At 42.6% G+C, this 25,163-nt stretch overlaps 1 pseudogene; it reads left to right on the top strand.

The window, feature by feature from the left end:
* Positions 1-6,247: 6,247 nt before the first annotated feature.
* LOC136650225 (5S ribosomal RNA) lies at positions 6,248-6,365 on the top strand (annotated as a pseudogene).
* The last annotated feature ends 18,798 nt before the right edge of the window (positions 6,366-25,163 follow it).

Raw genomic sequence — 25,163 nt, 5'->3', positions numbered from 1 at the left:
CCTCCCCCAATGTTCACTGAATGCCTTTCATTTTATTTTACTAAGGCCATTCTTCTTAGGATTTCACAGCTGTTGGCCTTTGGTTGCCTCTCATTTTTTTAACGTATTTGGACTTTCTAAGCTTAAGGGGGGGGAACCACACTGGTTTTAATTCCATGTGAAAGAGGAGCTGTCTTCCTCCTGCCTTGGTTTGTACAGTACTCCTTGCACAGCACTCCTGCACTCTATACAGTACTCCTTGGTTTGATGTTGACTAGAGCAAGTATACCTATTTAGAGCTACTGCCATGATGTCTGATTCAAGGTTTGCTGATCTCCAGTGCTGCTTTCTAGTGCCATTCAGTTTCTTCTGAATTGCTGCTTTTGACTGTTTAGGGAGCTGAAACTATGCAGCTGAAGAAACTCCATTGGCATTCAGCTCAGGCAGTGCCAAAGTTCCCTGTGTTCTTCCAAATAGGGTCTACAGAACACACGCAGACCAGCTGATATAAGGCCAAGGGTGGCAGGGTGGCAAGGCAGGCCTTTCTTTGTTTGATGGCAACCTGTAACAAAAACGAGCCCATTTTTGCTGCATTCATTTCTTTAAAAAGGTTTGGATTTGATACCTCATTATAGGGTGAAGTTTTCTTTGACTATTCTCAGCACTACCTGTTGATGACCAATCTCCAAGGGAGAATTTCTTGCAGCGTTAAAGACCATGCTCTTGAAATCTCATAATTCTCTTGCAGGTTTCGGTCCACAGTAATATATTCTCCTTGGCAGGGAGCATGAAATCTCTCTCCTGTTCCAGCAAAAATGGGGGGCAGAAGTATTTGGAGAGCTGCATGCAAAGTCACGAATAGCTTCTGAACAGAGAGGGGGGGGAAGCTTTTTTTTGTTTTTTTAAAGTGTTGCAGTAGTGTGAAGATTGTATATTTTTAGTATACTTTTTAGCAGTTACTTACCTTCCTTTGTCTGTACTGCATGTGGAAGGCATTTTCTCACCTGTTTAGGGCTGAGCTTCTCCTTGAATCCCTCTGCTTCATTCTGCTAATCCAAAATAGATACCACATTCATGGTCCAACAGTCCACTGTTTTTTGTTTTAGTTGGGGTCAAATCCCTCTTTCCCCCCTTTCTTCTTGTCATGTGCCCAGTTTCATGGACATGGTGGTTTGTTTGATCACAATGTGCTGTGACATCCAAGCCAGTAAACTGTGGTTTGGACATGCACTGTGAACCATGAGTGCAAACTCAAATTTCATCCTGTTCCTCAACCCTGAACTTTACAGTGTGCTTCAACTACAATTTCTTATTTTAGATGTCACAGCAAATTCTGTTTTAACAAATAAGGGCCCAATCCTATCCAATTTTCCAGTACCGGCGCAGCTGTGCCAATGGGGTGTGTGTTGCATCCTTTGGTGGGGAGGCAGTCACAGAGGCCTCCTCAAGGTAAGGGAACATTTGTTCCCTTATCTCAGGGCTGCATTGTGGCTGCACTGGTGCTCAAAAGTTGGATAGGATTGGGCCCTGAGTCTTCTGTGAAGCTGGGTCTGAAGGGTGAACAGAAGGTAAAGTGTCATTTGTTCCTGGAACAGCAAACCATGACTTGTTGTACTAGGAATGAGATGCCTGCTCTGATAATGGAAATTATTCATAACTGTTTTTATATGCATCTGTGGTGAGAAAATCATGCAATTTAAAGTAAAAAAAACAACGCACACACACACAAAAATTGCCATTGTCAGGCAGTGTAAAGCAAAAATAAAGGCAAGATATGAAATCTAACCAAATTACCTTGTACTAATGCTTGCAAAGGGTTAGCTCCTCAAGAGAATAATTTTTCTATTAACACATCTTTTTCATATTTCTGTAATAGAATCAGTTCATCAAATAATAGCTGTTGCTTCTCACTGTGCAATATCTGAAATAAATAAGCAACTGAAGTACTTTCAGTAATATTTCATATGCAATTGTGAGCAGAGCTGCGGAATGCATTTTGACTGGCACCTTCTTCAGCAGCTGTAATAAAAGGTTACAAACTCAAAAATCGAAAATTACATCTTCTGGCAATATTCCGAGCAAAGCGCATCAAAAAGCAGTTAAACCTCAGCATGTGTCTTCAAACATTAGCAATATAAGCACATTCCTTAGCAATATGCTGTGTAGTTGGATGGGAAAAAAAAAAATCTTCTGTATAGGCTGGAAGCAAGAGTTCTCAGACAGAGAGGGCCAGTTTGCTCATTTCCACTCTCTAAAGTTGTCAGACTTTCATTCTGACAAATGAAATCCATTCTGCTTGACCAAATGTCCATCTTAATGTTTGTTAATTCAATTTATAGCCCCCTTTTCTCTTAGATGGGTACCTAAAGCTGCGTACAAAATATCAGAACAATATAATGATTAAAGCATAATCTAAAATAAATGTACAATTTTAAATGTTTTTTTTAAAAAAAAAATTTAAAAAAGCTAATAGGTGGCCAAAGTGAATTCTGCAGTCTGTTCTGTCTGATTCAGAAACAGTGATATTGTGAGCAGATGTAAATAGAGGAAGGAGTTGTACCGTTCACAGCTGTGCAAAAGTGGCAATTGTCACTGAAACACCTTGATGGGACAAACTTTCTCACCATTTGGTATCCCTTTTCTAGAATAGTATCAAAGATTTGGGAGTTCAGGTCTCCATTTCACCTGTTCATCCCCCCCCCCCCACAACAGTGAATGGTGAGATGGGCCCAACATTCAATATTCAAATATTGTCTTTGTTAATATAGAGCAACCCATTTATATTGCGCTTAACATAGCCTGAAATGGCATGTCCCTGCACTGAGGGCATTTGAGTTGAGATGATACAAGGGAGACAGCAAAGGGAAGGGGATGGAGGCAGTGCAGCTGAACAGGGGAAGCTTTTGTGATTCTGGGCCCATTCGAATGACGCTTTATTCTCTCAAGCAAACCCTATGAAATAAGAGGTTATACTCATTCTGTGTGTGCATCCTTACCTCTCCTCTTATTTCCTGGAGATTCCAGGACCATTTCCTTTAATTTTGTGGTGGCAAGGCGATTCAGGTGAACCAATATATGCTCCTAAATCTTCTGTAAAGCAGGTTTACTAGTATATGCAGAGGGGCAGTTTGGACCAATGGCCTCCTTACATGGTTAAAGAAAACACCCCCAATATTTTTGAATGCTAGGGGAGGGGCCAGGACTGTGCAGACACCATGGAGTCAGTCTGATGGGTAAAGTGTCATCCCAACTAACACCATATCAGTAGTACATATTGAAGTGAAGTTACAGTAGAAAAAATGGGCTAAGGCAGTGGTTCCCAAACATTTTAGCATTGGGACCCACTTTTTAAAACAATGATCTGTTGGGACCGACCTAGCTTTACAAGACTAAAAAAATTTTGCGTGACTGTTTTTATCCTTTTTACTATGGTGGGCAGGCTCCTTCTGGTGCATTTGTTGAACTCCATGTTCATAGGATTGGGACCATTCCTGTGGCACTGTGTTCCCTTTGGCCCGCCCTTCGAAATGGACCAAGGCACGATCACCTACTCGTGAGTAAGTGTGCATGTACCGTTTTGGTTTCCATAGGCTTTATATATTTTCTTTGTTTCATGACCCAACAAAAATCAGGTCGCAGTGCACTGGTAGGTTCTGACCTGTAGCATGGGAACCGCTGGGCTAAGGTGTTGGGCTAAAGACTTAATGGAAAAGGCCACTTTTAAGAAGGGATTTGAAGGACATGCGAATGGGAGGTGCTTAGGAAGGTAGTTCAAATCAAAAGGGGTAGCATGGGAGAAAGGATAGAGTTGTGTGAATGACCATGAGCCCTTTGACAATTGAAGAGGGGTGAACCTGAACAAGTTGTAGCAGGATACAAGAGCTAAGCGGGATGAGATCTTTATTACTTCAGAGCTGCAATTCATCATGAGACTGGGGTACTTGTCAGTGGGGAGTTTGCACATGATCCACCACATCACAATCAGCATGCATGCTGTGATTGGAGATACTGATGACTTTTTTTAAAGACACTGTTGCAAATGTATGCGATTTTCCTTTTGATCGTGTTTGTTGCAGACATATTTCATTTTAGCCAGGCTTTTGCTACCAGAAAAATAAATGCATTAAAGTTTATGCTTAAAATTAACGATGCTACTTATCTTTTCCCATCTATTGCCATTTTGTAGTAAGCGAATAGTGTGAAGTGCATTTGCGGGCAGCTGGAAAACATCAATAATATTTTTCTTGGCAGACAAACTCTGGCTTGTGTATGTGTTTATATGTGTGTACGTGTGCTGGGCTGAATTTGTATTATAGATTTAAAAAAAAACTCCTATCTCTGGGTTTTGGAAATCTTTTTTTTCCTGCAGAACTAACATTATATTGATGCCCTTCAGTAGCCTTACTGCTAGGAATTCATACGTATAGCATGAAAATTCACAACTTCCTGAAAAAAACGGCAGCAAAACATGACCATCTCTTGACCATCCTTGGGTTTTGACTTTCTGTTGTGTGCCTCTTGGCAAAGAGACTGTTGTTAATTCTTCCCTGCCACGTTCTTGACACCGACCTCAAGAAACATCTAAGCAATGCCAATTCCTTTGTTTTTTCTCAGCTGCGAAGCTGACTAAATTGGAGGCACCTGTGCCGTTCTCTGGATTCTGTCAGCGCTCTTGCTACAGCTGGGTAATGGTGTAACTATAGACACTCTTGCAAGGAAATGTGTGGGTTAAGGAAACAAAGAAAGCTGGTGCCCTCCCCCCATCTTTCTGCTCTCCTGCCACCAACTTTTAAAACATTCAAGACACGATTCTCCACAGTGTGTGTGCATCTTTGCTTTCCATAGACTGCAAATGGAACGAGTGCAGCCCCAAAGGTACTCCAGAATTATTTTCTTTGCTTTAAGTCTCCTGCCGTGTCACAAATAGATGTGAGTAAGCCAGTAGTGTGGTTGCCAGTTTACAGAAGCAATGACATGATGTGCTCCTATGCCTTTTCATAGGCCGAGGTGACTCACTCATGACCCGGTTGAGACAATGATTTTGAATGGCATCTTAGGTGAGGCGGGGCACCAGGATGAGTTGCCTTGCACCTGCTGCCCACCCACCAGACACCCACATGTTTGGAGAGCAAAAAAAAAAACTGCCACTAAGGCCAATCGGTCAAAAGTTGTTTTACTTGGGAAGCCTATGACTGTGACCGAGAGCACAGTCCTAAGCCGGCACAAGGGACTCCGGCTTCCAGGTGTTGTGAACTTGCTATAAAGCGTGTTTGCACTACCATGGGAGTAGAAGAGGCTGGCACAAGGATGTGCGCCTGCCTCCCTGCACCAGATCAAGCCCTGACAAAGGTAAGTTAGCGCCGGTGGTGTGCTGCCAGCAAGGGAGTTTGGGGAGGGTGGGGGAGAATGTTTCAGGAGCATTCCAGGGTGGGCCAACTGGTGGGCGGAGCATGCCCAGGAGGAACTTGGGACCAGCCTCCAGCACTTAGGTCAGATCCTAACACACACCCCGAGCAGCCCGGCCTTACACTAAGCAATTCGGGTAGTCCCATTGTGGTGTCTGGGCTCAAGGTAAGAGGAAAAATATCCCCTCATCCGGAGTTGCACCACAACCACCAGCTGTACAGCACAGGCCTGCCTGTTCCAGCACAGGCTAGGATTGGGCTGCCTGTGCTTCTTATAGGGATGCCACATTTTATTAGATTCTCAACATTTAACTGGTGAGCCTGCAATACAAGGCTCTTGGTTCTCTTTAGTTTTTGTATTTTCAGGCTTTTGGTGACAATCCACTAGCCTAGTTAGAACTAGGTTCCTTTATGAGCAGGTCTTTCTAAGCTGACTGCCTTGGTCACTATGAAGGTAAAACTTTCTGCTTTCCTTGCTGACTTCAAATCCAGACTCCCACAGGCTGTCAGATTCTTCAGTCCAGGGTGTGTGGCCTCTACTTAATAGATAAGCAAGGTTAGGAGACTGTAAGTTCCACAATTGGGGACTAATTAGGTTTCTGGACATGAATCGCTTCACAAGCTCCACTTAGAGGATTTGTCTAATTGACTGAGGAAATCATTTGAAGTGGGAGAACATTTCTTTTCATTAGTGTTCAAATGAAGTGCAAATTATGGAACCTCCAAGTCTTCATATTTCCTAAAGATAAAAGCTGCAAAGAATATGTGGGGTGGGGGTAGAATATAGTTTCATTTTCAAATTGGAAACAAATATATATATATTTTTTTTTATTTGGAAAAAGTGTTGGCAATTTTCAGCATAAATTTTCAGCATGTTACCTTGCACATGCCCGATCTCGTCTGATCTTGGAAGCTAAGCAGGGTCAGGCCTGGTTAGTACTTGGATGGGAGACCGCCTGGGAATACCTGGTGCTGTAGGCTTATACCATAGTCTTTCGAGACTGAAGGTTGCCAACCATTTTGTGAAAGAAGTGGTGGTGGCCAGCTTAGCAGTCATTGTCATTCTTTGAATAGTTTTCTCTTTGTGGTTGTTCCTGAATGTCTGAATTCAGTAACTCTGGAATGAAGTTCCCATTCCTTGGTGTGGCTATCTTAAGGAGGCACTTGCTAGCATATGTTCTGCATTGCTGAATTATGAAGTGAATACTGGCTTCTCTCTCTCTCTCTCTCTCTCTCTCTCTCTGTGTGTGTGTGTGTGTGTGTGTGTGTGTGTGTGTGTGTGTGTGTGTTTCGGGATGCCAAGAAAATGATATGAGAGATCCAGGTTCACTCATAAAGAGGGTTTTATTAGGATACTTACAATACAAGAGTGTATGCAGACATCTGGAACAGGATAGCAGGTGACACCTGGGTGCCAAGACTGCTCCAAATATAAAGCATTATGCAGTGGTGTACCTGAAAGTGGCAAGGGGGACAAATGCCTCGGGCGCCAGGCTTGGGGAGTGATGCCGCACCGCCATCCACTCCACCTATGGTGCCCTGACGGCACTCAATTGGCTGCAGATAGTATTGGCACACCAATCTGAGGGCCACTCCTGGAGGGCCTCCTCCCAGAGGCATTCTGAGGGCCGAAAACCAGACGTGACTGTTTTTGGCCCTTAGAAGGCATTCTGAAGTTTGAGGAAGCTGTGTGAGGCCAATCCAGCCCTTGGAACACCTCCAGGGGAAAGGCAGTGGGTGTGGGAGGTGGCACTTCCAGGTGGGGATGGCACCCCTGGAGGTGTTGCTCCAGGCACCGTGGTGCCTGGGAAAGCTACTGACTGCATGATGTGTGCGTGTGTTGCTAGTTACATAAAATGTAGCAATAGATAAAAGTCATAGTAAGTCTAGCATAGCCAGTAAACAAGAGAAAACAAGATGCATAGAACTTGAGCATGGACGAGCTGCTCTGCAGATAAGGCTGACTACATGTTAGGAATAGTGGGAGGACATGACTTTAAAAGGTGCTTCTTAGCTGAGCTAGCAGGGGGCTGAAATAGTGCAAAATGAATGACTGTATCTTGGTGGTTAGGAAGCAGGGCATAAATTATCTCTAGATGTCTGTATATGTTGCTTGCCTCGTGTATTAGAAATTCTACTGTGTCCTCTTTCTCTTAATGAAGAATATGAGTATTACTGGAGAAGCGACATCTTGAGATGTATTCTTTGGCTCACTTTTATATACCCAGATGGGTCCCTTTAGTGAAAAATGCTATAACAATGTTACAAGAGTATATGTGTTCATTAATGGGTAGAAATGAATGTGCTATATATCACTGATGCAGTAATCACGAATAATAATTTTTTTATCATGTCTGGTATAACCCAAGAAAATAAAGATACCAGATAAAACTACTCTGAAATGTGTCCATTAAAAAAAATTCCAATATAGATAAGTTTTACAATATTTTGTGGAGACGGACATAAAAGTTTTACGGCTGCATCCTAAAAGCTTCTTGCATTTGTGGATGAAGTTCCATTGACCAACATTTGACCATCTGGGTCTTGCCAGGCTCTGGAGGGTCTGCTAACACTCCAGAGGTGCAGGATGCTATAAGAACATAAGAAGAGGAGAAGAAAAAAATCTGCAAAAATATCAGCTCCCTCTCTTTGTGTAAATGAAATGTATCCATGGAACAGAAGAAGCTCTTAAAATACAATTTATAATTTTAGATTGTGTTTAATCTTGGGTCAATTCTTTTCTTGTATATTGATCTTACTCTTTAGCCTCTCAAAATATCCGGCAGCACATGGAGCATTCCATTGCCTCCCTACCTTCTTAGGTCTCCTGACTTGATCAGAGAAGGTCTCGGACGGTCTTCCAGTTGCATCCAAGAGGTTTTCTGAAGCAGGGAAAGGCCAACAGAGTGGGTCACGGGCCTCCCTGCACCTCAGAACACTTCCCTGAGGTAACTAGAAGTATTGATCTAGTATAGGTAGATATCTAGGCACAACTTTTCATGATTCCTACAGGATGTGGCAGGAAGAAGTGGAAAGTTCTCTTTGTAGTGTGCCCATATTTACATGCTCTCCAAAGTAACTGTCTACAAAGAGCTAGCAAGTTCACAACTGGGATGGACTAGCACCTTCTCTCCTACATGTTGTTTTTCCATGGAATATATTTAATGTGCATGAGCATTAAAATGGATGTTTTTTTTCCTCACTTCCACCTGCAGTATGAATTAGTATAGTACCAGGAAGTCCATGTAGCACAATTCATATGAATGTGTAAACGAGGCCTTAAACATTTCTCTTCAGCTACCACAGAATTCTTTTGCCACCAGATATATATTCTTCAATTTGCATAAAAGCCAAAGGGTACCTTAAATCCAGATACTATTGTTGGCGTTATTGCAACAATAGGGGAGAAAGAACATAAAAATTAGAGTTGTTATTTCATCTCCAGAAGTCTCTGGGATCTCCTCTACTGCACTGTTTCCTTCCTGAGTTTGGGTTTCAATTAATACTTAATAGAGTAAGAAAATGTGTAGCCAGTAAAAACATGCAAAGGAAGATTCTTTTTTTTGTGTGTCAACTTATTTTGAGCTGTGTTAAACAGAAATTAGATACAAAGCAAAAAAGAAGTGTTGAAGATATTGTTTTGTTTTCCCTTCTGAGTCTGCAAGCTCTGTTATTCCTCATTCTAAGTTTAAGTTACAAATATGTTGTTGCAACTGCAGAAGCCCAAACAGTAAAATTGAACACCTGATATGTGGAAGAAACATGTGCACTTATTTGTGTGAGCTCACCAAAGGGAATGAACATTCCAAGCATCGTTGCCCAGCCTACGCATTGGCAAGTGTACAGTAGGCCCTCCTTATCCACACATTCCACAATTCACAGATTCCTTCCCATGCCTCAGAAGGCCTCCAGAATGCGACTGGAAGCCACTTCCAGTTCACGTCCCCAGCTTCTCGTCACCTCTGGGAAGTATTCTGAGGTGCACTGAGGCACATGGCCCACTCTGTTGACCCTCCCCTGTTTCTGACCACATCTTGAATGCAACCAGAAGGCCTTCTCAGGCCTTCTTTCGTCATGTTGGGAGACCTTCTGAGGAGGTGGAGAGGTGATGGAATGGGCCACGTACTACTAGAACCTCTGGAGGGCTCAGCACAGCATTAAAATAAGTGCCAGGACCTAACTGTCATCCAGGACTCAGGCATCCACAGATTTTGGTATCTGTGGTGGTGGTGGTCCTGGAACAAATTCCCTGTGGATATCAAAGTCCCACTGTACTAGGGGAAAAAAAGTCAGTGTCTGCTGGCTCAGTGAGCTTTCAATTAGTTTTATTCATATGTACCCTTTCAGATCAAATAATAGATTTGTGGCATGCTGACTTGGTTCTTCCTTTGGGTACTATACATATTCTGAAAAGGGTTAATTCAAGCTTGCAGCATGTGCACACTTACTAGGCTTTAAGTGTCAACAAGACTGACTTCTGAATAGATGTCTTTAGGATCACACTCATTTATCACTCACTTTTACTTTTCTACCGTTTACTTTTTTGCCCTCCCACAGGCACATCATTTTTCCCCAAAGAGATGTATCTGTACAACTCTACTGTTTTGTCCAAATCTTTAAACTTTCCAAGCTCCATTGTTGTAATAAATCATTCCAGGTAACTTGACAACAAATGTGAATGGCCTGTCCACACCTACATATGGGGAAAACCTGCCTTACCATACCAAAAACAGTTTTAGATTCATCAACCAGAAACAGCTTTATTATAACTAGATTTTTTTCCCCAAGTACTGTGCATGAATAAAATTTCAATGAATTCTAACTAATAGGGAAAGCGTGTTCCATTATTGCTAAAATGATTTTGCATGAAAGAAACTGTTTGATTAAAAAAAAAAAAAAATCCTGGGTTTCTTTGCATGATCCATTTAAAAAGCTAATCATAGCTTACAAATGAATTAATGGATGTGCTTGTAAATTTGCAGAAAAATTAATTCTATGCCTCCAGTGAATATCTGAAGAGGACCTGTACAGTAGTTGTCATGCATATGAAAAAGTTGAATTTTGCTTCAAGAACCAAACGTAGCTGAATGTGCCTTTGTAGGACTGTACAGAATGTATGCCCATTTTACTTCTTGTATTGTTTGTGGAGAGATATATCTCCTGGTTAAAAAAAAATTAATTCTGACTTTGTTCAGTATCTTTTTCTCTTCTGTTTTCTTTTTAATGCTGTTTGTACAGCAGCATTTTAGCCTTTTCACTGCATTGTTGCCTTGCATGAGCAGCCAATGAGCAGCCATTGACGTTGTAAACAGAATGACGACATGACACCAAGTAACTAATCAGTTTAGTTCCTGATGATAAAACCAGGGCAAATGAAAACTGTTGGTGATATATTGCCCTCTCTCTGAATAGGCAAACAACTTTGTGAAAACAAAACAAAAAATCACAATGAGGGTGGCAGTGATGGCTATCTTTTACACAGGACTGCAAATGCTGACAGATCTCCCTCTTTCCAGTTTAGGTCTATTTCTATACAATATAGCTGCTGAAGTCCCACTATAAGACAGGCTTTAATAATTAAGATGTTCCCAAGATTCTTGTTGGATTCACCTAGAATGCAGCTGCCTGTACTTCTTCTAACTGATTGCTAAAGACCAAACCTGAGTACAGAAGTTGTACCAAGTAGTTTCTTACTCTCATTTGAAAGTCAACCATGTAAACCAGAGGTCCCAACTTACTAGTGTCATGATGCTCTTCTTTTGTGGCAACTTTTTCTTCCCAGCTAATGAGATGTTGCATGATCCAAGATGTCTTGCTCAGGAGATCCAACAGAAGAGGCTGCCAGGGATATCCCATGGTGCCCATATGAGCTTGCCATAGCAGTCTCAGGTGTCATGGCACACAGTTTGGGAACTACTTATGTAAACTTCTGCGACATGTACTAATCCAACAATATTTGCCAGTGGTGTTGGAGGGGTGGCTGCGGCTTATGTTGTCCTGCAAGATGTTGTATGTGGAAATATAGATGAAGCCAGTCCATTTAAACCATATGGACACTCCTTACCATCTTTAAATGGGCTAAATCAGTGTTCCTCAATCAGTGGTACAGGTACCACCAGTGGTATGTGAGGTGGTGTCTGATGGTACTCACAGGATCCCTGGGCACCTGCTGCCTGGCAGCGAGACTAGGAACAGTATTCAACAAACAGTGGTAGACGGCTTGGCTCAGTGAGCAGAGTTCCAAAGCATACTTTTCCATGCTTGAGAAAGTCCTCCCATCCACCTTGTTTCTCTTACTGGTGCTTGTCGTGTCTCATCTGGCCTTCCAACTCAGAAGTAACTGGCAATGATGTCATTGCCAGTTACTTCCAGTGGTACTTCAAATAGGTGGACCATGTGAAGTGCTATGGCAGAGGACAAACATTGAGAAACACTGGTCTATATTGCTCATATTTCTTTTATAGATGAAAGAGATTGAGATGCTAAGTTGGTGAAGGCTTGGTTTTCAAAACTGATGAAATTGGTGAGTCTTGTCTGGTACTGGGGTATGTCTAATGGTACATGAATGATGCCTGGCAGAATCTGTCAAATCATAAGTAAAGCCTAGGGGCTACTATAATCAATAGCAAAAAGTAAAATAGCATTTTTGATTGGATCTTTGGGATTCCAGCACTCATTATCTGCCAAATGTAGATTTACTGATCCAGTCCAATTGCAGGGATCCATTGACTTGTCACTTAGTGTTGCATGCTCTGCCCCGCCTGGGAGTCTGTGAAAAGAGGACTGAACTGTTGTTCCCTGTTGTGTGTATGCAGTCTGATGAGATGGATCTTGTCATTTTAACAAGGCATAATTATACACTCTGTTCTTTTTTTATGGCAGAGATTCAAATTCTGCATAAAACATTTCCTTTCAGCTTCTCTAGAAGTCAAAAAGTGGGTTTTTGATACAGATTATCATCAAGAGAAATATGCTTGCCTAATATGGTGATCTGCAAACAAAACTAAACAGCATGTGTTATGAAAACTACATGTAGGAAGCTAGGTCATCCTCTAATATCTTTGTTTATTTCCTTGTAATTTTTAAATGACAAGTTGGAATCTGTTTGGCATATTCTTAGACAGAATATATTTGGTTTCCTCTTTCAGAAATCATAGCAGTCACAGCTGAAGAAAATTAAATGGATGATCTGTCATAGTCACAGATGAATAACTAGTATCAAAGGAAGAGTTATGAACCTTGACACTCTGCATTAAGTTTGAAGCCTTCAGGGTCACTATACAGAAAATGTTTTAGGTTTTTTAATGAATAGTAGTTAGTGTAGCATGGGAGAAGTTTGCTGACCTTTTAAGAGAGACTTTCTATATGAGCCCACACAAGAGTCCAATTCACACATTTGCCCCAGATTTGACATTCTCAGTATTGCCAGGACCAAAGTAGATGTGATGGAATGCCAACTCGCTCTCCTTTAAACACACAAACAAACCCCTGGGGACAATTTATTCTATTTTTATAAACAAGTTCCTCCCCTCCTGTTGTCCTAACAACAACCCTGTGAGGTAGTTGAGGCTGAGTGCTAGTGACTGGCCCAAGGTCACCTCGGAAGCTTCATGGCTGAGCAGGGATTTGAACCTGGCTCTTCCAGGTCTAAATCCAACTCCTGAACCTTTACACCATCCTGGTTTCCAATTTGGATTGGAGTTGAAATGGAAGGGGAGAGGGGTTAATGCTTTGCCCCAAGCTAATGTGCCAACTTAAATTGCTCCCGAAGCTGCTGCTAGCCATGGGGGGGGGAATTTATGGGCCCATAAATAATGTTTGTGCTTCAGTAGTTTGAATAAATGTAGTTTTGGTGAAATGGTGGCAATCTGGATTGGGACCATAGTGTAACGAGGAAAGCTGTCTCCCTGCACCTCTCTCTGCACCATGAACTTGTTCCAAATTGGCAGGGTGGTGAGAAGATTACTTTTAGAAAATAAGACATTGGGATTTCTAGTCATAGAACTCCCAAATCCTATAGCTTATGAATGATCTAGTAACTTGGGATTTAGAGAGTTCGCTCAGAGTGGTTGAATACATGTGTGGCATCTAGCAGCCAAAAAACTCTCCTGGAGCGTGCATTCCACAAGTTAAGCTCTATCACTGAGAAGGCCCTATCCCTGGTATTTATTAGAACAGGGGTTCTCAAACTGGTGGGTTGCAACCCACCAGCCTGAGAAGCCTTGTGTCTGGCCCCTTATGGGGTGTGGGCAGGAGACAGTGACAACACAATCAGAATGGCTGCACCACCAGCAGGGGCAGAGGGTCTTTTTTTACTTATCCCTTTTGCGGCGGCCTCTGGGGGGGTGCAGGGGGCCCTACAGAGCCCTCTGCTTGGCTCCACGCCTCAAAACATTGAAAAAATGTGACCGTGACCCATTTCAATGGGGCAATGCGATCGTGACTCACTTTTCAGTGTTTTGAGATATTGGTAGCTCCGCAGAGGCTCTGCAGGGCTCCCTGTGCCCCCTGGAGGCTACTGCAGACAGGGGTACGTTTTTTAAAAAAACAAAAAAACAAACCCTGTGTCCCTAGAGCAGCACAATCATTCCAATTGAAAAAAACATTCCTCCACCACCACCCCCAGCAAGACTTATCTTGATTCTCAAACTCCCTGTGAGTTTGAGAAACTGCTTTGTTAAGACATTTCAGTCAAAATCAGGCCAGAGAACAGGGTCATTGATGCCCTGATGGTAATAGGCTTTACATAGTGTTCAGATTTACAGTAGTAGTGCAGCTAGGCAAAAGAGGGTAATGGAACATACTTTGTTTTCAGTCTTTTTAAATGTACTGTGCCAAAGCTAATGAAAACCTTCCTCTCTTGGAATTTAGCACAAGAGAGCAAAGGGGGCAGTCAGCAGAACAAAGGCTGTGTGCACACTGCTGACTTGAGATCCTATCGCTGGTTATGCATCAAAGAGCCAATTGCCTGCAAATACTAAAACATCAAAAGATATGTTGATGGAAACAACCCGGTTGTGGAAAAATGTTATAATCTCCAAAATCCTTTTAACAGGAAAGTAAATTAGATACTGAGCTTGATGCTGCTCTTATTTAAAGCCGGTGAAAGATTTACTACTGTTGTCAAAGGGAAGTAGGAAGAGGCCAGCTGATGATACGCTGCAGCAGTAATGAATTACACAGAACGGACAAGGACCATCTCTTACATCTAATAACATGCACATTTATAGCCTGCTGGGAAGGATTTTGAATGGGTAACATGCACACTCCAAACTAATAGAGCAGAACAGGGAAGTCTCAGCTGTGAATAATTTATGGGCAAAACTATTTCAAGCACAAAATTGGCTTCAATTCTCTGTGCACTTTCTTTGGAGTAAGTTCTGTTTTAAGTTGATGATACAGACTTCCAATTAAATGTTTTGGGTCCAACCAGGCCAGGTTGAAGTAAAAAAGGTGCCTGAAGCCATCCCCTTCTCTCTACTGCTGCCCCATTCATATGTCCCTACTTCTGTTTAGAAGTGGAGGAAAAAGGAATGATTGATGGCGGAAGACACTGCCTTATTGCACCCACCTTCTTTCTCCAGAAGTGAGGAGGAGAGGAGAAAGCGATGGTAGTACTGTGGTCTTCTCTTCTTGATCCAGACTGTTTTCGTCTCCCAGGGTTTATCTGTTGTGTTCTCCTTTCTTTGTTTGGGGGGGGGGAATTCTGGAGATCTGCCATCTTGCCTTTCGAACCCTGAGAACGGAAATGCAAGGCAACTTACAGAGTTAAAATGAAACAGCACGAACATTCAAAAACACTGCAGAATGTTTCTTAGGCTTCATTGTTCTGCCCACTCTGTTACTTTATTTCAAACCATAGAGCAGCAGGATAGCGGGGGGGGGGGAGAGTAACCGGGCAACTGCAGGTTAGCTTACCTGAAGCAACCCATCATGCCTCATCTCATGGCTGAATCAGCCCTAGATCTAACTGTTAGATAATTGTGTGTGTGTGTGTGTGTGTGTGTGTGTGTGTGTGTGTGTGTGAGAGAGAGAGAGAGAGAGAGAGAGAGAGAGAGAGAAAGAGAATGTCTTTTAGACATATCATAATTTATTTCTTGCAAGTACCCAAGGGCAGTGTAAAACTTCATACAGGAAGTCTGTCCAACCACTTCCTGTATGGTGCTGAATAAATTGGTGATCAAAGTGTATTGCCTCTGCCGATCAGTGTCATAGCTTCCACTGCTGCTGCCTCAAAAAAATCCCATTGCATATTACAGTATATAGATTACTAACCTTCATTTAACTCACTGCTGCAGCACATAGAAATGACAGTTTCAGTAAACTTTCTGCTATGATTCCAAGCCACCAGGGAGAAAGGCAGAGCAGAAATCAAATAAATAAATAGATTCATTTCTGGGTAGTTGCTCACATGTTGATGTGATCCAAATTGTCTACAAACTGAGGGGTTTAGGCTACCTTACTGTCAACCCCTCCCTCAACCCATATTTATGTATATGGGCAGCCCAATCCTATGCTTACCGGCGCTGTTGGATACAGCGGCATCAAAATGACCCCTGCTGTATCTTGCTAGGCCTGGAAAGCTGTCGGAGGTCCCCTCAGGGGAATGGGACATTCGTCCCCTTTCCCCAGTAAATCCCCAGCCTGCTCAATGGGACTTCTCAGGTCTGCGCCTGCTGTTTAAGAATTGGTGGAGGAAGCCTCTGCTGGTTCCACTCCCTCCTGGGCCATCCCGTTCCCTGTTATGCCCTCTCTCCATCCGTCCTCTGCCCCAGAACGCCTCCCTAATGCCCTCCCTCCACCCTCCCCAAGCCCTCCTCACTGCCAACATTTGGGGTCCTGTGGCAGCATCAACAGGGTGGCGCAAGCCTCCCCATCAGCACTGCTTACTTGGGTGGTAGCCTTACTGCACACCTGTGACACCCACCACTGTCACTAGAGCTTCAGGGTTGGCAGTAAGGCAGCATAGGATTGGGCTGTAAATAGCATTGATCCCAAAGCCAGCAGTAGTCCCTTGGAGAACCGGGTTGCTGAACATTCTTTTACTGTGAAACTGTCTACTGCCTACTAGATCCATAAGAGAGACTGCTAAATTTTCTTGGGACCTTTTGGGATTATGCCAAAAGGTAGTTGGAAGTTTATAACGTCTAATATATTCACCCTATAACATACAGCATGCTTGCTAGCATAACTCAAAGAATTCTAAAAAGCAGGTGAGGCACAGTGTCCCATTGTACAAACCATACTCATTGTTCCTTGACAATGCATGTTCCTCTGTTGAATAATTCTACCCGTAATTATACTTTTGACCCCTGTGTCTGGAACAAAAGTTGGCTGACATACATTTTGCTTTAATTTGCTGGATCCTTTAAAAAAATAAAAAACAAAACAAAACCGCAGGTGTTGTATTAGCTGCCTTCCAATCCTTCACTAACATTAATTTTAGCAATAGATCATATATTTTAGTTAGAAGATAAAGAATTCTGCATGTGACTTTTTTGAATAAATACCATCTTACCCCATTGACTTGTTACTTCTTAATTTGCCAATCACTGCAGACATCCGCCTATAAGTCGATCTCACAGATAAGACGAGGGCAGGTTTTGAGCCCAAAATCATGGCATTTGCTATGACCCTCAGATAAGTGGGGGGGGGGTGGTTAACTTAGGGAGGTGTCTGACTATAATTTTGTCTGATTTTACCCAAGGCCAGATCCTGAAAAATAACCTCCCAGTAATTGTTACCTAAGAACTGTACAGTCACTAATTTATTAAAAAACACATTATATATACATAGTATGTATACATCTATACATACATGTATACATACATGCACTATTTTTAATACTGTTTTTGCCATACTATGTATACATGTAGTATAGCAAAAATAGTATTAAAAATAGTCTCTAATTTATTAAAAACTATGATCTTATAGATCATAAGATACATTTTTATTCACGAATTTTTTAAATTGTTCTCTCAACAACCATTTGTAAACACTATCAGAGTAAGGCCACAATCCCATCCACACTTTCCTGGGAATAAGCCTCATTGACTTTAATGGGACTTACTTCTGAGTAGACAAGCCTAGAATTGGGCTCTAAGTACACTGGAAACAGCATACCAGTAGAACCATTAATGAAATCCTCCTTTAAAGTGCCTGGTGCCTTAAGCCAAAAGCAGTAGAACACACAACTGGGAGTGTGCAATTCAGTTCACAGTAGAGAGACAAGCAACAAGGAGTGACTGAGCAAGTGCAGCTGCACATAGTTCCACCTGATTTACTTGGAAGTAGAGCCTCTGTGGAGGAAGGGCAATGGCGCTCGTGTGGAGGTCCTGGCAGGGGGATACTGCAGAAGCAAGCATGCTCTCCTAAAAGCTTACTACATAAGCAGCTGTTGCAAGTGCTTCCTAGCTCCTGCCAGCACGCAGCTAAGATCTCTGGCTAAAATACCTGTTGCTGCAGAATAATTCTACTTTAAATTCTACTCTCTGCTTTTCCTGTGTTTTATATCTTTGCAAGGTCTCCAGGACTCTTCCAGTGAAACGGACACACACACAGGGAAATTGCCTCTCTCTCTCTCTCTCTCTCTCTCTCTCACACACACACACACACACACACACACAGATGCTCCCCCCCCCACACACATAAATGCAGGGACTTTTCCCCTCCAGTCTAACTTCATTGGTGAGGATAGGGCAATGAGGTTTGCAAAAAGTTTTGCAAAGGAGAGACTGAAGTGTGACTGTAAGGGGAGAGGTGGAAAGGAAAGCAAGAGGAGCGAATAGACTGGGAGCCCAATCCTAGGCATGCCTACTCAGAAGCAAGTCCCTTAATAGTCAGTGGGGCTTACTCCCATGAAAGTGAGGCTAGGATTGTAGCCTTAACTGTTTTAAGTGCTCTCTCTCACACACACAAACTTTTCCTTTTATAAAAGTTAACTCTTCCTCCCCCCCCCCTACAACTTCATCAGTGGTGAATGATTATGGGGAGAGGGGCTAGCAAGCCTCAGCTTTGCAACAGAGAGTTTAAAGTTTGGATTCAATAATTGGGAGGGGCAAAAACAAGAAGGAAAGAGGAGATGGACTTAACCCTTTCAATGGCTTGAGAAACAAAGGTACAGCCTTCTGCAGGCTGCCTCTCTCTCTCTCTCTCTCTTTAAAAAGATCACTCTCCCCCCTTCCCCGCCCTGTCCAACTTCATCTGTGGGGAGATGGGAAGGGGGTTAGCATGTTGGGCTTTCCAATGGAGTGCTTGAAGTTTAAATACTGTAGAAAGGAGGGAAGGGGGAACAAGAAGGAAAGAGGAGATGGACTCAGCTGTTTCAAATGACTGCTTCTCCCTTGCTCAGATGCCCCCTTCCACACACAGCTCATTGTCTCCTGCTCTGTCTTGGGTGCCGCTCCAGAGATGCCTTGTGGGTGCTGGTGCTAAGCTGGGGGGGCTGCTGATGGCTGCGGTGGCAATTGCCCTGCCCTGCCCTTGGAGCTTCTGCAGCTGGGTAACAGCCTGAAGGAACACGTGGAGCACACCCGCAGGCAGCTGCAAATGCTCAGCCTCCTCTCAGCAGAAGATCACTTGCTCCCTCCCACAATAGTGATTGGCTGGCTCACTTGCCTCTCCCCTACCCCTGCTGCTTGCCTGCCCTGGAGATAAGGGGGGGCAATGATTCAGGCTGCTTTTCTGGGAAGAAATTTTTTGCCTTGTAGGTGAGTATCTATGGTACTTCTAAAATGTAATCCTTCATACTTTCTATTTGACAAAGTTCTTCTTTTCTTTCTCCCCAAACAATAGTTCAGGTGTAGGTGTTTGTTTCAATGTCTTTTTTTCACTGAACACTATAACAATTTGTTGAGTTTGAAAGGTAGATACTTCCAAAGGGATTATTTCATCCTTCCTCAGCAGTTTTATCCATCTTCCTTGATATCCTTGCTCTATGCAAAAGTGATAGATTTGCTGGGTGAATGGGATCTCTCACTAATGTCAGTGGTCTCATAGAAATACTTCTGTCTCTCATCCAGCTTCCCCAGTTTCTTTGACTTTTGAGTGATGGACATAGGGGTTGTATTTTCATTTCATAAGTTCTGTTTGTCAGGCAGACAGCCATATATGTGCCATTCTGTGCAAAATATTGGGGACCTCTCATGCATCAGTGGACTTTATTTCTTAATATCTTTTAGTGGCATTCATGTTTTAACCCTGAATAAGACCTGTAAGGGACAACGGACACAAAAATGTGATGCTAATTTTATTCCTCTGAGGAACTTTTAACAGCAGTGTAACTATCCTGTTATTTAGCCACAATGAAAGACTAAACAGACAGTCATGCTTAGTTATTTGAGTTCTGCAGTATTGGTACAGTTGTCTCAAAACTGTACTGACAGCTTTAAAGTATCTCCAACTGTGCTAGGGCCCTGTTAACCTGCTGCCATGAATATTCAACTGAAAACTTGGTGTATTAGCTAAGAACAGATGTGCTTCCAAACTTTCAATCTGTACACTCTGTGGGAAAGTTGCTCATATGTTGTAAGCATCTTCTGCTGCGAGTCTGGCATCGACAGGATGTTAAATCTCCTGCCACTCATAATTTACCTAGTTCAGCTTGTTGTGCTGGTAATGTGAGACTGTGTTTCAAACTGAGCACCATTCCCATGAATGTTCTTATCTAGTCTGGATTGTAATCAGAGCCAGAGATGAACTTTTCCTTTCCTTCCCATCACTACGCTTGCATGGAGTGCTGAAGAGTCTGCAGTAGTGGAAAGAATGGGAGGTCTCCACATTTCTCTGGCACCTAGAACACTGCTACAGTAGCATTCCAAATGCCAGGAACCCTGAGAAATGTAGTTTTCCAAGCTTACATGGTCCTTTTTCATGATACACCAAGTACCATAGCAACTGCATTTCAGAACTCCTGGCACCTAGAATGCTGCCATATCAGCATTGCTTGTTGGCACATAATAGTGTTGTGGGAAATGAGAAAAGTGGAAGGATTATGGGTAGAATTTAGGGAAGTACTTGACTTCATTTTCCTCCTAATGAAGGGTGTAACGCTATTTGAATTGGTTTCAGAATAAATGGAGTTACACTGAGATATTTTTACCCTCGTAATAGTCTGGTTTGCCAATCCCACATTTATGCAATGCATTCCAAATTGTACTGTAAGACTTTTATTTATGAACTTCTTTAGAAACATCAGCAAAATGTGCTTCTCTATGCATGCATCCATATTCTCATAGGGATGCCTTTGAAATTTCAGATGCAGTGAATGAATCTGTTCTCTGGATTTGCACCCATGCCCTTTTCTCTTTTATATAGCTTGTAGGTGACAACGTCGGTTCAATTTTACAGGTAAACAAAAGCACAGTTTCACATCATGCTATAACATTCCCCTGCCACTTCTTGACCACTCTGTATCTGGAAAACTCTTGAGACAATTATTCAGGTTCACTCAGAGCCCATAGATGATGTTCACAGCATGCCCTTGATAGTTACAGCATGTTGCACATGTTTCTTTGCAAGCTTCTGTTTATTTTGTGTTAGCTCTTCAGTTCTTTGGTGAATAGAAGAAGAATCATGTATGCTCAGCAAGAGTTTTGAAAAATGCATTCACCTGTGCTTTTGACATTGCTTGCTGGAGTACTAAATGCAGATGATGAATATGGCAGTGGATAAAGGCAGCTTTGGAATAGCTGTTTTTATATTTTTCTGAACTCCTCTTGTCTCCCAGGACATAACTTTGGCTTTAATGTAGCTTTTGTCAGGTTACTTTCCTTCTATCTTCTTCCATTAGGGGAAGTTGGACTAGATACTTGAGCAAAGCTTTAGCAACAGATGTGGTGTAAGAACCTTAGAAAAGCCCTCCTGTATTAGATCAAAGGCCCATCTAGCCCAGCACTCTGTTTCCCATCCACCAGCTGCCTATGGGAAACCTGTCAGCAAGAGAGAAAGGCATATTTCTCTCCCACTATTGTTCCTATGCAACTGGTATTCAGAATAATACTGCAACTGAACACAGAGGTATAGCCATAACGGCTAGTTGCCCTTGTTAGACATGAATGTGAATGTGCCCAATCACCCTTTAAAGCCATCCAAGCTAATGTATTACTATATGTGCTTTTGAGACACATGGGGGGAAACCTATTGAATGTACAGGGATCAAGTGGGGTAATTAACATGCAAGTCAGTGGAATGAAAGAAGAAGAGCGATAAGGTAAACATGCAATACTAGAAAACTTTAATTTGGGGATAGAGCTGCAAGCGCGCCTCTGTGGCACGCTAGCAATAATTGCCAGGCTTTCCCCCCTATCAGCCGGCAGCAGGGCTTTGCTGCCAGCTGATTGGCTGGCTTGCCAAGTATGGTGTAGGTAGGCAGAAGACCTTCTCGGTGTCCAATCTAAGTCAGCAAGGGCAGGGGGTGAACCAGAACCACTCCCATGATGCCTGACCGGCTCGAGGAGGCAGGCTGGCTAGCTAGCCCCTTGTCTGAACTTGGGGGCCTTGCAGGGGTGACCTGAAGGCATAGCAGTTCTGCTGACTTACCCTCTTCAGGTGACAGTGAAAGGCAGGATTAATAACAATTGAGTTACGCCTGGAGTCAGGTGGATGCCCTATGAGATTGGGGGACATAGATGGCTAGGGCCGTTTCTCCCACTTAGAACCCCACACTTGGGATGGGTATTGTTTACCCTGTTGTTGCCTTGTTGCTATCTGTTGGTATTCAATAAAGTGGCCCATTTTAATTCCATACCTGTTGTTGGCTGTATTTATTTGGGGAGTGCATGGTAATAATACAGTTACAGGAGGGGTAATCCATGATCTCTTGTGTTCTGACTTCGATTGTGACTGTGACTTTCCTGGTGGTTGAGACCTGGTTTTAACATGAGTGATCTGTAAAGGAGAACTGATTCTTGATTCTGGAGGGATCATGTCATTTGGCTTGTATGTTACCCAAGAACCCCCCTAAATAAGCACGTGAGATCAGGTCTTGAGATAAATTGGACCACTTTTATTTAAATACAATTAAAGCAGCAGAGCAAAACTCCAGCCCCACCCCCCAAATGTGAGGGTGCTGAATCAGGGGAAAACAGCCTTGGCCGTCTACACCCCTAGGTGCAAATGCACATGACACAAAGTAGCGCTAAGTCATGGACCTAGCACATTCATCATTGCTAAGCCCGAAGGATTGAGGCAGTTGGAAAATGCCAACTCCCACAGGTAAAGCCTTGTGTGGTCATTGTCAGTTCCAGCCCAGGCTCACCAGCCAGCCTCAGTAGTCCAGACAAGCACCATCTGAGTGGTCCTGGCTCACCCCCTAAGCCTTGCTGACCTTGGCATGTACACTGAAACATAGCAGGCCGACTATTCAGCCTGCACGAACCTGCCGCAAGTGACCTAACAAGTGACAACTAACCTAACATTAACAATCTCTCTCCTGGTCCTAGGCAGTCTGGGGTAGGCGGGAAAACTGCCCGCCAACGTTCAGTTCTGGCTAGCAGCAAAAAATTCCTATCTGGCCCCAAATAAGCGACCAGCTATTCTCAGACTGACTCAAGGAGAGGTTGAAGCTCCAGGTACGACTGAGGGCATGGAATACTGCTGCTTGATTCCCTGGCTTGCAACCTCTCCCTCTTCAAGACCTTCAGCCAATCAGGTTGTAATGGCCACAAGGCTTTGGGCAGGTAGGCAGGGCCAGGTAAATAGACTTGGGCCAAGGTGTGCTGACTGACCTTTTACAAAACAAGACAAGAAGTACAAACTCTCACTTTGACACAAAACAGTGACATGGAAGGTACTGGTGAAAATGGGAAGACAATAAAAAGCCAAAGATGATCAGCAGGAGTAGTTCTTAAGTGAAGAAGGGGGCTGGAGGCAGGAATGCAACTTTAAAAGACAAACATACCCTGTCCTGACACCTTGGTAGCAAGGTGCATTTTCACACCTTGCATAGCCTGGCCCCCTGAAAGCAAGTGCATTCTGGGCTCCTGTTGGGAACTGACAACTCCATATTTATTTGTAAGCAAACAAGCAGACTTTCTTTGGATGGCAGTTTTGCAAAGGCGCGTTCTATTTCAGAGTCATTCAGGCTTTGATGAAGAAAGAAGAGCCACGAAGCTGACTATATGCTGATTTCATGGCTCTTCTTGATAAGATATAATGGGTCTAGAAGTCTTACTCATTCTTATGAGTATAAGAAGTCTTATACATTCTTATGAAGATATAAAGGGTCTAGAAGGGTGTAGATATAAAGGGTCTTATATAGGTCGTCCCTCCTTATCCACTGGTGTTTCATTCCAGAACACCTAGTTGATAAAAAAAATCAGTGTATTAAAAAACAGTGGAAAAATGGATTTAAAGACCCACTTCCAGGTTTCTTGCCCTTCCATTGCTCCAAATGGAATAAAACTGTGCCTCAACATCTGCAGGGGTTTGATTCTGGGACTCCCTGCTGATACCATAAAATGTGTTAAAAGCAGTTTAAAAAGACAAAAAAGTGCATTCCTTTACAACTGTGGTTTAAAAACAGCTTTTCTTACTGTTGTAGAGAGGCAGTCAGCAATTAGAAATGCAAAGGACCCCTGCCTTTGCCTGGCTCAGCTGAAGAATGGAATTAGCACTTGCATGACTGTCTACCACAGTAAGAAAAGCAGTTTTTTTTTTAAACTGAGATTTTAAAGGGATGCATTTTTCCCTTTCTCCAGCACATTCCTTCTCATTTGCAGTGGCCATTCATTTTGAGTCAAATCTATGTATAAAAAAATCAGCGCATAACAAGGTTGGACCTATACATTCTTTAGGGGCACAGCTCTGTATTCCAAGAAAATCCCCCCTCCCGGATTCATCCTAAAGAAAATTTTGTTGGAAGCAAATGCACTCCATCTTAGTAGAGCATAAATAAGAAGATGCTGTGACCATTGGGATCAAAAGTCTAACAGCTGTTTTGATATCTTAGTAAGGGGAAGAATAAACTGGCTGGAATGATCTTCTCAGAAATTTGAAGAAAAATTAAAAATGGCTGCCACCAAAAAACAATTTTGATACATTTTCCTTTACAGATGTTTATTTAGTGGTGGCCTCTTTTGGCCCTTTCAGCTAACATGTTTTCCTCAATTATTTGAGAGAGTCATCCATTCCAATTTACTCTCCATCCTTCTGACATATCTGAATAGCTGTCACTTGTTTCTGTAAAATGGTTTCAGTTTGCCACTTTTGTGCTAGGTTGATTAGTTAGGTTTTCCAAAAGATCTGAGCTGCATATTCAAATGCATATGCAGAAATGTTGTTCTACCAAAACAAGAGTGAGCACTTACACTGGGGCTTGTGGGACTGCAATCTGGTCTTGCAGCTGCAAAGAAATCACCTTGGGCATTGCAAATACTCCACCTGCGTTCCGTTGAAATATTTGTTCACTGGCAATGATAGTAAGCGTTTCTATTTCGCAGTAACAAATGGACTACAGTTACATTAGCTTTTCCCTACCCATAAAAGTAATCATGGAGAATATTGTGGAGACACAGGAAGATGCCAATGTTTATAAAAACTGAAAATCTGACGTGTAACATCCTTCCTGAAGTAGCTTGCATATGACAACCGCATTAACTTTGCATAGAAGTTTATCAGTTAATTTCTTCCTGCTCTGTGCTTAAATATGCAAAGCTGCTAAAAGACTATTTTTGCTTTAACCATCCCTGGGTGCTTTTGTGTCCTAATTTATTCCACATTTCCAATTAGGCCACAAGTAGCATTTATTTTTTCCTCTTTGTTTAGATGTAAAATTGAATC

Source organism: Tiliqua scincoides, chromosome 4 (assembly GCF_035046505.1).
Source record: "Tiliqua scincoides isolate rTilSci1 chromosome 4, rTilSci1.hap2, whole genome shotgun sequence".
Taxonomy (NCBI): Eukaryota; Metazoa; Chordata; class Lepidosauria; order Squamata; family Scincidae; genus Tiliqua; species Tiliqua scincoides.
This window is presented reverse-complemented; position numbering and strand designations above follow the sequence as displayed.